Genomic DNA, 9,760 nt, shown 5'->3' on the forward strand with positions numbered 1-9,760 from the left:
GGTCTATGAATTTTTTTTTTTGTTACCAGTCCACAGTAAGAAAATGAACTTGCACCAGGGTGTAAATCAACTATACTGTTAAATACTTTGTCGAATTCAGCTGACAACTTTTTAACAGCAAAACTTCTTAATGTGTTGATTTTTGTACTGGAGCAAGCTCCTTATCTTGTTGTGAGACAATTGCATATAGTAACACTGCTCTGGGTGTCTTATATAATTAATTAGATTTATGTTTCCTTCAATTTTTTTCCCTCAGTACTGAACCTAGAAATTGAAACACTTGAGTTTATGCAAAAGGAGCACTCAGACAGATAAAACTGTGGCCTAAACTTACAAATTCTTTTCACATAGTATGATTTTAAAATGAAGGATTTCTAGGTCTTAACTTTTGACAGATCAGTGATTATTGGTTAAACTCGAAGCTTTTCTCTTTCAGTTTATTCAGTAAATGGTTCTACTACTACAGTGTTTAAATAGTTTTAATTAATGTGGATGCATATTTAATTCACTACTGCTAGAAAACTCTCCAAATGTATTTCTTTTTTTTTTTTTCCTTTTTGTCTTTTTTACTGACTGGCAACGGGATCGCAACCCTCAGTGTTGCACCCACACGTCGCTCAGCCAGTGAGCGGGAACCGGTCTCCACATGGGATCCGAATCCTCGGCAGGAGCGCTGCCGCACTCTCAAGCGGCGCACTCTCCAGTGCGCCACTGGGCCGGCCCTCCAAATGTATTTCTGAGGATGTATTGTTAACATAATCTTCATTATAAAAGGTTAACTCAGCAGGTGCACACATCCCTATGCCCATCCATATCCACAAACACACACACACACATATGCATTTTTTATGATTTTAGGACCATTAAGTAAGATTCCATGCCTAATATAGTGCCACTCAATAGACTTTGAACATTCATACATTTGTTAATAAGAGAGAGAAAGGATGAATGAAATATCCAAAGAAAGTAGGAGTGGAAATATAGCACCGTGATGGTGAGAGACATAACGTCTGATACAAAGAAGAGTTAGAGCGTCTCAAGGGACTGTGAAGGAAGAATCTTAGAGTTTATTCCCAGTAAAGTATAAACTTGCCTAGTCATAAGGTTGCAAGATTTAGCAAATAAAAATACAAGATGCCCAGTTAAATTTAAATTTCAGATAAACAGTGAAAAAAATTTAGTTAACTCATTAATTTTAATTAACTCATTAAAAAGGGAACCCATAAACTGTTATAACTGGTTTAAAGATAAATCATAAGGATGTCCCAAATATTGCATGAGACATACTTAAAATATTTTGTATATCTGAAATCCAGATGTAACTGGGTGTTCTATATTTTATCTGGCAACATTTCTAGTCAGGAGGGTGGGGGAGGGTGGTTGTTACATAGTTGGAAATGCCATGTGAGTACCCTTTAGGTCCCATAACAGGATCTGTAGTCCTTCATCTAGGGTGTGTCCCAGTTATATTAAATATAACAGTCATACTACTCATCTCTGTTACAGAGGTACCTTGAGAACTGATTGGCATTCTCATCCCTGTAATGGAGAAGGGAAGGTGAGAAAGAGTCTAACATTTATTGATTTTCTCTTACATGCCAGGACTTCCTGTGTTATTGAATTCTCACAGCTGCACTGTGAGAGAGTTCTTACCTGTATGTGTAGAGTCTGAGGCTCAGAGTTGTGACCTCTTTGTATTTATCCAGCAAAATGGCAAAGCTACGATTCACCCCTAGATGGTTTGCTGTGAAAGCCATTCTCTTTCCACTACACTACACCTAGGGTATGTCTCTTTCTGGACAGTGTATATCAGTGCACGTGTTACAATCGGAGTGTGAGCTTAGCAGTGTGGAAACAGAGATTCTAGCACATGAACTATTTATTAAAAAATACGTCATTTAAAACACCAATATAAATGTAGCTAACTTTTCCATATATGAGACATGCTAAGAAAAGCAAATGGTGTACAAGACTTAGAGCAGGGCACAGGATTTGGTCCTCTTCTGTACCTTCCTCTCCCTCATGCCTCACATCCAGTCTCTCAGCAGGGCCTCTCATTTCCACCACCAGTACACAGCTCAGATCACTGCAGAGGTCTGTTTCTTTCATCTCCACTGCTTCCACCCCAGTCTACCCTACCATCATCTCTCCTGGAATTCTGCAAAAACTCTTTTACTGTTTCCATTCTTTCCTCTTACTATTATTCACACAGAAACCAGTGTCGTCTTTTGGATTCCCAAATCTAGCCTATCTAAAACCATTCTCTGCCTTCTTGTTGCACTTAAAATAAAGCCCAAACTCCTAAGCTGTAGCAGCCCTCATGCTGTGCCTCTTACCTGCCTTGCAGACTTCTTCTTGCTGCTACGCTCCTTGCCCACAGTGTTCTAGCTGTGTTGGCCTGTCTCGGATCTTTTGCCTGTTCTCTACTTTCTTTGATGAATGCTTTTTTCCTTCTTCCTATGGCTGGCTCCTTCTCATCCTTTAGGTCTCAGTTGGACTTCTCTAATTATGCTGTCTACTTTGGCAGTGCACCACTATATTCTCTACTGCTGCTCCCTGGCCATTTTGTTCATAGTATTTATCAAATTTTATAATTAGATATTTATTTAGTTGTTTACCGTCTTTCTCACTAAATGATAAGCTCCTGAGAACAAGGACTATGTCTGCTTCTTCACCAGGTACTCCCAATAACTGACACATAGGAGCTCAATAGTACCCAGCTGGTAAATATCTGTTAAGAGAATGAATGAATGAATGAGTGAAGTCTACCAGGGTTCAAACTTTGGCTCCATTACCAGGTGTGAGATATTTCACCAGTAACGTATCCTCTTTAACCCTCAGTTACCTAATCCTTAAAATAGATCTAACAATACCAATCTGTCAGGATTGGCATTAGAATTAAAGGACATAGTAGACCAACAGTCTTTTATTACAGGCCTCTTGGTTAGAAACTTTAGTCTAATTGGCAGTTTTTACTGCTGTGGTGTTTTCTTTAGTTCCTTCTTGTTAGCATTTGAATATTTTCAGTTACTATTTAACTTTCTGTTGCTTTTTGGAAAACGTAAATGTCACACACTGCTTTATCTACATCGTCTGCCTTCTACTTGTACCTTCCTTGCTTGATGGCAAAGCCTTCATTTCATCTCTCCTTTGAAAATTTTAGACAAACGGGTTACCATCTGAACCTCCCATCTCTGAGTTCTCCTTGCTCTCCTGCAGTTTCCTTTCTGTCTCTCTTTCTCTTTCCCTCTCTCCTTATTTCCTTCATTCTTTCTTTCTTTCATTCTCTTCCTTTCTTCCTCTCTCTTTCTCTCGCTTTCTTTTCCTTCTCCGTTTCCTTTCCCTTCCCCCTTCTCTTCTCCCTGCCTTCCTTCTTTTCTCTTCTTTTTTTTTTATTTCTTTCCTCATTCCATCCTCCCTTCTTTCCTTCCTTCCTTCCTTCATCCATGACTTGCATAGGCCAGTTGTTTTTCTTGCACAACTGGAGCAATACCTAGAAACAGAACATTGCATGTTTCTGTGTATCATTCCTGCAAGTATTGTCTCCAGGCACATATAAGGACCCAAGAATATCTTAGCAAATGCTCCTAAGCCTCTCTTTGAAATTCTGTGCTAGTGATACAACTCTTTTTAATATTTCAAAAAATTCAAATATAATAACCTCAAGAAATTTCTTTTTAACTGAATCCAAATTAATTTTTTTAAACTGGATTCTTATACTTCTTAAAAGTGATATAGGCTTCATTTCTCTTTGAACACTTAAAATTCAATCTAGAGTATAACAAATAATTTTTAAGTAGAATTATTCATAAGGTAGAATGTGAACAACCTTAAGAATTTTCTCAAATAAAAAATACAACAATAAATAACCCCCCTAAATTTTGCATATTATCGAATATGCATATTAGCACTTTTCTGCTTGTACTGGCAACATATTGAATACAGCATACAATTACATCACACACATACATCCTCGCTCACCCTCATCCCTCATGGAGAATGTGCTACGGAGCCCATCAGAGACTGGGTTGGTGTTGCTGGCTTTCTGCAGCTCTAGAATATAGGCCTTAACAGCCTTGTTCTCTTGCCTCTGTCAGTCTTGTAAGTGAACCACCTGCAAAAACCAAGCTTTGGGCTGTTCGTCCAGTTGTGGCATCTGACACTGTGGGTAACTTGTTCATTCTTGTGGCTGTTTCATAGTCTTTTTCAGATGAATGTTCTTTACCCTAGAACAGGAGAAAACTGCCCAGCTGCCAGCATGACTCATACTTAAGTATGTGATAGCTCTGAATTACATTCACTGGCTGAGTAATTTACTGGCTGTTGATTGCTTGTTAAAAGTGTGAGTAACAGTATTTTGAGTGAACTGGAGGCCTACTTCTTTTTTAAAGACTTGAGCCAAGAATAACTTCACTTGCCTTCACATTTATTTTCTATTAAAAAAAATATGGTTTTCTTCATAGTTCAACAGATATTGAGTATCTCCAATATGTAAGGCACTGTACTAGTCGCTATGGGATGCAACAGTGAGAAAATATAGTCCCTGCCTTCAAGGGACTCACCACTTACTCCTAGGGAGAAAGGAAAGAATGGCATTATATAAAGCAGAAAATAAGAGCCATAGGAAAGGCATGAGCAAAATGATGTGGTTCAAAGGAGTAACAGGTCAGGTTGAGTTACAGGGCAGTCAGAAAAGGATTTCTGGAGGGGGATACTAGAGAAGAACCCTGAAGAATGAGTAGGGTATCCCTAGGAAAAGGGTACAAGGGTACAAGGGTAGAAAACATGAGTATGTGGTATAGTTTACTTGGATCAGAAGGTATGTGTACAGAAACAAAGCTGGTAAGATAGGTAGGATATTAGAAGACCACAGTGCTGTTCACAGTCTATGGTGAATTTGGCAGTCAGGAAAGATCCACTGAAAATTTATAAAGAGAGCTTTAGTATTAATCAGACTGTTAGAGGTGTCAAGAGTGGATTAGGGGGTGGAGATCTCTTAGAGGGTTAGTGGCATTAGAGTAGGAACTTTAGGGAAGGTTACAAAACCAGAAAAAGAAGACTCAGTTTAAGAGAACAAAAACAGAATCAGTGGGTTTTGGCAGGTGACTGAGTAGAAGGATGAATCAAAGATAAACACAGGGCTTTGAACTCAGTAGCAAGTGGAAGAATGGTGCCATTAACAGAAATAGGGTGGTTGGGATAGGACAGTCCACTCTGACCAAAGCTCATTTACCTAAACCACTTTGCTCCCTAGCTTTAGATGAATTCATGCAGAGCCAGTCAGGATGAGGAGCCTGTTTGGGAGAAGTAGAGAGTTCTATTTGTGCATATGTTAGATTTTCTTCTAATAAAGTTTGGGATTTTATTTGAACAGCTGATGCAAACATAAGGAAATTATTCTTGCCCTTTTTCTGCCCAAGAAGGCAGATAATCCAAGCTATTTTGTTTCAAACAAATGAATGAAATATTTTGACTTGTTGAGCAAATTCATCTGCTTCTAATATTTAACCTTTCTTCCCACCTACACACCTTTCACATTTCTGTTTTGTAGAAAGCTTTCTTAGCTGCATTTACAAAGTGAAATAATAGGCATACAAGTGCTTTGAAAAGTCTAAGAGCTATGCAAATGTTAATATGATTAATTGTTAATAACTTTCTTAAGCTTGTCTGTGGGAAATAGAGGTGTTTTGTTAAAGATATTTTACATTTACACTCATGCTTTATATACCAGGTAATTTTCTTCTTACCTGATTCCAAAATAAATATTGTTTTTTTACAACTGATTTTTTAAGGTTAATTGTGGTTGTGAGCTTTTCTCATTCTCTGTGTTAAAGACTCTCTGATACCCACGAAGTTATTTAGAATATAGTGCTATAATTTATGAAATGGTTGCTATTTTTAAAAGATTGATTTAGGTGCAATGCTATAGCTTTCCTTTTAATTTGTTTCTACATATCATGACCTATAGGTTTCTGTTAGAGCCAAAACCTTACAGGCACTCATAAGCAGTTAAAACAAATAATTAGAATAATATATAAACCATATATGCACATATATATGTGACTCATAGATATGCATATGTATTTCAGTAATTTGTCCTAGTTTCTATTATCAGAATATATGGTGGTTTTATATGACCATCCAAAGTACACTGACAGTTTTATAACACACAATCCTTTTCTCTCATAGATTGCACAAAATATGTCTCATTTTCCAGGCTATAATTTGGCAACCTTAGATCTAATCTGCAGGAAGCACATTTGAAAGTGGGACATGTTGCTTCATTAGGTCCAAAAAATACCTTCTAACTGGCCTGAAAATTTTTACTTTTGGAAACTACTTTTTGTGAGTTCAGGCGTTTTCCAGATTAACTTTAAAAATAAATTGTGTTCTGATAGTAGTTTCTTTTCTTCTTACTCTTACGAACACACACATATGGACACAAATACATGTATACACATCACACCTTGGAACTTTCTCAATTATGGTAACAGGTGATTTTTGTTTGAGGTTCTGGCTAACAATAGGAGATGTATTTAGGAAAACTGAAATTATTATAGAGATCGGGGGTAACTTATGTCACCCCAATTTCCACAGTAGTTTAGACAGGTACCACATTCGTAGAGTGAGCCTACAAACATTGGAAATTGAGGTAATTTGTTGCTGTAAGCCACCATTAGCAGAGTGGCAGCATCTTGAACCCCCCCTCTCTAAAATGCCCTCTTTCCCTTGATAGTGATCTGGAATAGCTCACTTCCCGTGGTGGAAGAGTTCTTTTACTGCCCAGACCTCATTTGGTTGATAAGGTTCTTCCCACTCTTTGGTCACTATCCAAGTTGTTCTATTAAGAGGGGACTTAGCTTTATTTCCCCTCCCTTCATCTCCCCCCAATCCTTGCCACCAATGTTATAAATCATAAAGTATGCCTGATAAAAAGTTATAAACTCACAATGTATTTATTTTTTCACAGCCTTCTCCCCCCAACCAAGAATTTAGAATAAGGAGGCTAGTTAGAAAAATATTTATGGTGGCACCACTAGATACTCCATAATATCTTGCCCCAATGACAATTTCAGGAAAACCTTGATTCTCTTTTTTTTTTTTTTCTCTTCAGAATAAGTTTCTTGCTCGTTGGAAACACTGACATGAAGATTAAGGGATGTTTTTTGTACACTTTTCTCCTCGAGCATCTCAGTTTTGGAGTGAATGGTCTTTTCAAAGTGTTTAGCCATTGTCTGCCACTAAAAGGTTATCAATTCCTCACAAAAGAGAGCTTCTGCCAGTAGACCCAGACATGCCAGAGTGCAATGTGGATGGGAGAACACAAGCCCCTTCCCTCAGTGGGTTAGCATGACCCCCTCTGGTCTTCAGCAATTCAGTCTGTTAGATGCAGCCAGAACCATCAGATACAGCCTATTTACTACAATGTGTGTGTCTTTAATGCATATTGACTCTTGTTTGAGAAATAGGGAAATGGTATCAATTAGTGCGGAAATCCTGCATGTTAATGTGTTGAAGTGATCAGGGGCAAGATTTCTCACCATTAAAAAGACAGCCATAACAATGTATTTATGAAGAGCCCAAGGAAAAACGAGTCCATCCTGGAAAAGTGTCTCTCTTTAGAGTAAAAAATGGGGGGAGTTAGTGGTTTCAACACCCACTGCACTTGCCACTATCTGAAGCTGTTCCCCTGGGGGAGCTGCAATTGCATCCAAAGGAGCCAAGAAGGAAGTTGATTGACGAAGGCTATCCTTGGGTGATACTTTTAATTTTAGTGAAGTTTCATTGTATTATAAGCAGTTGTCTCCAAAGACCTACAGAAAGGAAAACCTAAGTCCCTAGGTTTTAAGATTGCAAAGGATGGACCATGATACAGAGTTCAAATGTCGGCAAATTTAACTGTGCTGATTGATTTTGTTTTCCTTAGGCTGTGGTCCCAAAGTTCCCTAAGTTTTGCGTGGTCTGATCCTATCCCTAGTTTTCCCTTCAGTCCTTTTTTTTTTTTCTTTTTCTCTTTTTTACTGCATGATTTTGCAAAACAGAAAGCTTACTGGTAATATGTATATGACATCATAGCAGAAGTGCCTATATTGTACCTAAAAGGCAGTCAAAGACAAATCACTGGGCGTAGGGCCATAGTATGACTGTAGCGTCATTATGTAAGAGGAGGAAGGGAAGATGTTTTCCACATTTAAGATTAATAATTTACATGAAAGTGGTTAGCTGTTAAACCAAGCATAAACCAACATTTAAGGATAAGGAAGATCCTCTAATTTGCCATTTATTTTAGAAGCACAGCAACCATTCTAGAAAATAGCTCTCAATGAGCAAGTACTCACACTGGGCCACACACCTGGGAGAAACTTGGACCGGTTCAGAGCCACGGCTTGCTATTGCCATAACAGGCTGTGAAAACCCGCGATGACAGCCTTACCCCTTTCACGTACACACATGTGGTTCTTTACGCTGGACTATCTGGTGAAAGGAACAATCAGGGGAGCCTTCCTTCCTCTCAGATTGAATTTCAAGCTGACATCTACTCCTCTGTCTATGGGGATATTTTGTGACAACTCCCCCATGGTAAAGGCATAGTTGGAGAGAGCTATAAAGCGGGAGCATCAGCACCAATTTTTTATTTTTTCTTCAGCCAGGATTTTGGAAGTAGTAATATGAATAATTTGTTGTATAACTTCTTGAATACACTTATTAGTAAATTAATTATCTTTGCTCATTTTAAGCTGAATATGTAAAAGACGCACTTGGTATATTATAAATAGAATTGTACTTTCATCATTCTTGCAATATATAAGATGAATGTGCTAAAAAGTAAAAAAAATGTGCTTAGCACCAAAGTCAAGCTAATTACGTGAGTTAAAGTTATATAAATAATATAGCTTAATTACATTCAGTAATACCTTTTAGTGTATCACTAGGAAATGGCCCATATTTTTGCTTTCCTTCTCACTGAATCCTGGGGGAGATTCCACTCTTCAAACTGTAGCTAACATGTAGAAGTAAAATCACATTTTTAATAACCTAGTAACTTATTTTGGAATGAGCACTACCATTTTAATCAAATGAAAAATATTCGCACATTCTTTAGAATGGGAAGTCCCAGTGAGAAAATCAAAAAGCAGGATAAAAGGCTCCGGAGAAAGGTACGAGAATCTAAACTCCATGTTCTTAAGACCCTGGAGATGCACAACAGTCACTTTAAAGGAAAGAGTTGTATGGTGTTCAGTAAAAGAATGTAAACTACTGCTGAACTGCATCTTTTGTGAGGCAGGAGCTCCCTCCAGAGCCCAGACATACTCAGCTGCAGGGCTGCTGGCGTGGGTTCCCATTCAAGGGAGGTTTTCAATGCTGATTTCTTTGAATGGGAGGGAGTGTGGGAGAGGCACCAAAGGAGGACAGAAAAACTCTGTCCTAAAAGCTTTTGTTGAAGTCTCTGTGAACCACAACTTCTAAGGAAAGCAGCATACAAAGAAGAATCTATTTTCTAAGCAGACAATAAACCTAGATTAGGGGTTGGTTGGTTCTTGATCTCATATATTCTTTTTTTTTTCTTTTTATTTTAGTATTTTTTTTTCTTAATTTTATTTTACCAATATACAATGTGGGTGATTATTGTGGCCCATTACCAAAACCTCCCTCCCACCTCCCTCTCCCCGCTCCCTCCCAACAATGTCCTTTCTGTTTGCTTGTCCTATCAACTTCAAGGAATTGTAGTTGTTATGTCTTCTCACCCCCCCCCCCCCCC

General features: G+C 38.1%; 1 protein-coding gene across 1 annotated transcript in view; it reads left to right on the forward strand.

Annotated features, from left to right (window-relative positions):
• Positions 1-9,760, forward strand: part of GALNT7 (polypeptide N-acetylgalactosaminyltransferase 7) — an 82,719-nt gene that overhangs the window by 1,252 nt on the left and 71,707 nt on the right. The window lies entirely within an intron of this gene.

This window comes from Galeopterus variegatus, unplaced genomic scaffold (genome assembly GCF_000696425.1).
Source record: "Galeopterus variegatus unplaced genomic scaffold, G_variegatus-3.0.2 Scaffold3179, whole genome shotgun sequence".
In the NCBI taxonomy this organism is placed as follows: Eukaryota; Metazoa; Chordata; class Mammalia; order Dermoptera; family Cynocephalidae; genus Galeopterus; species Galeopterus variegatus.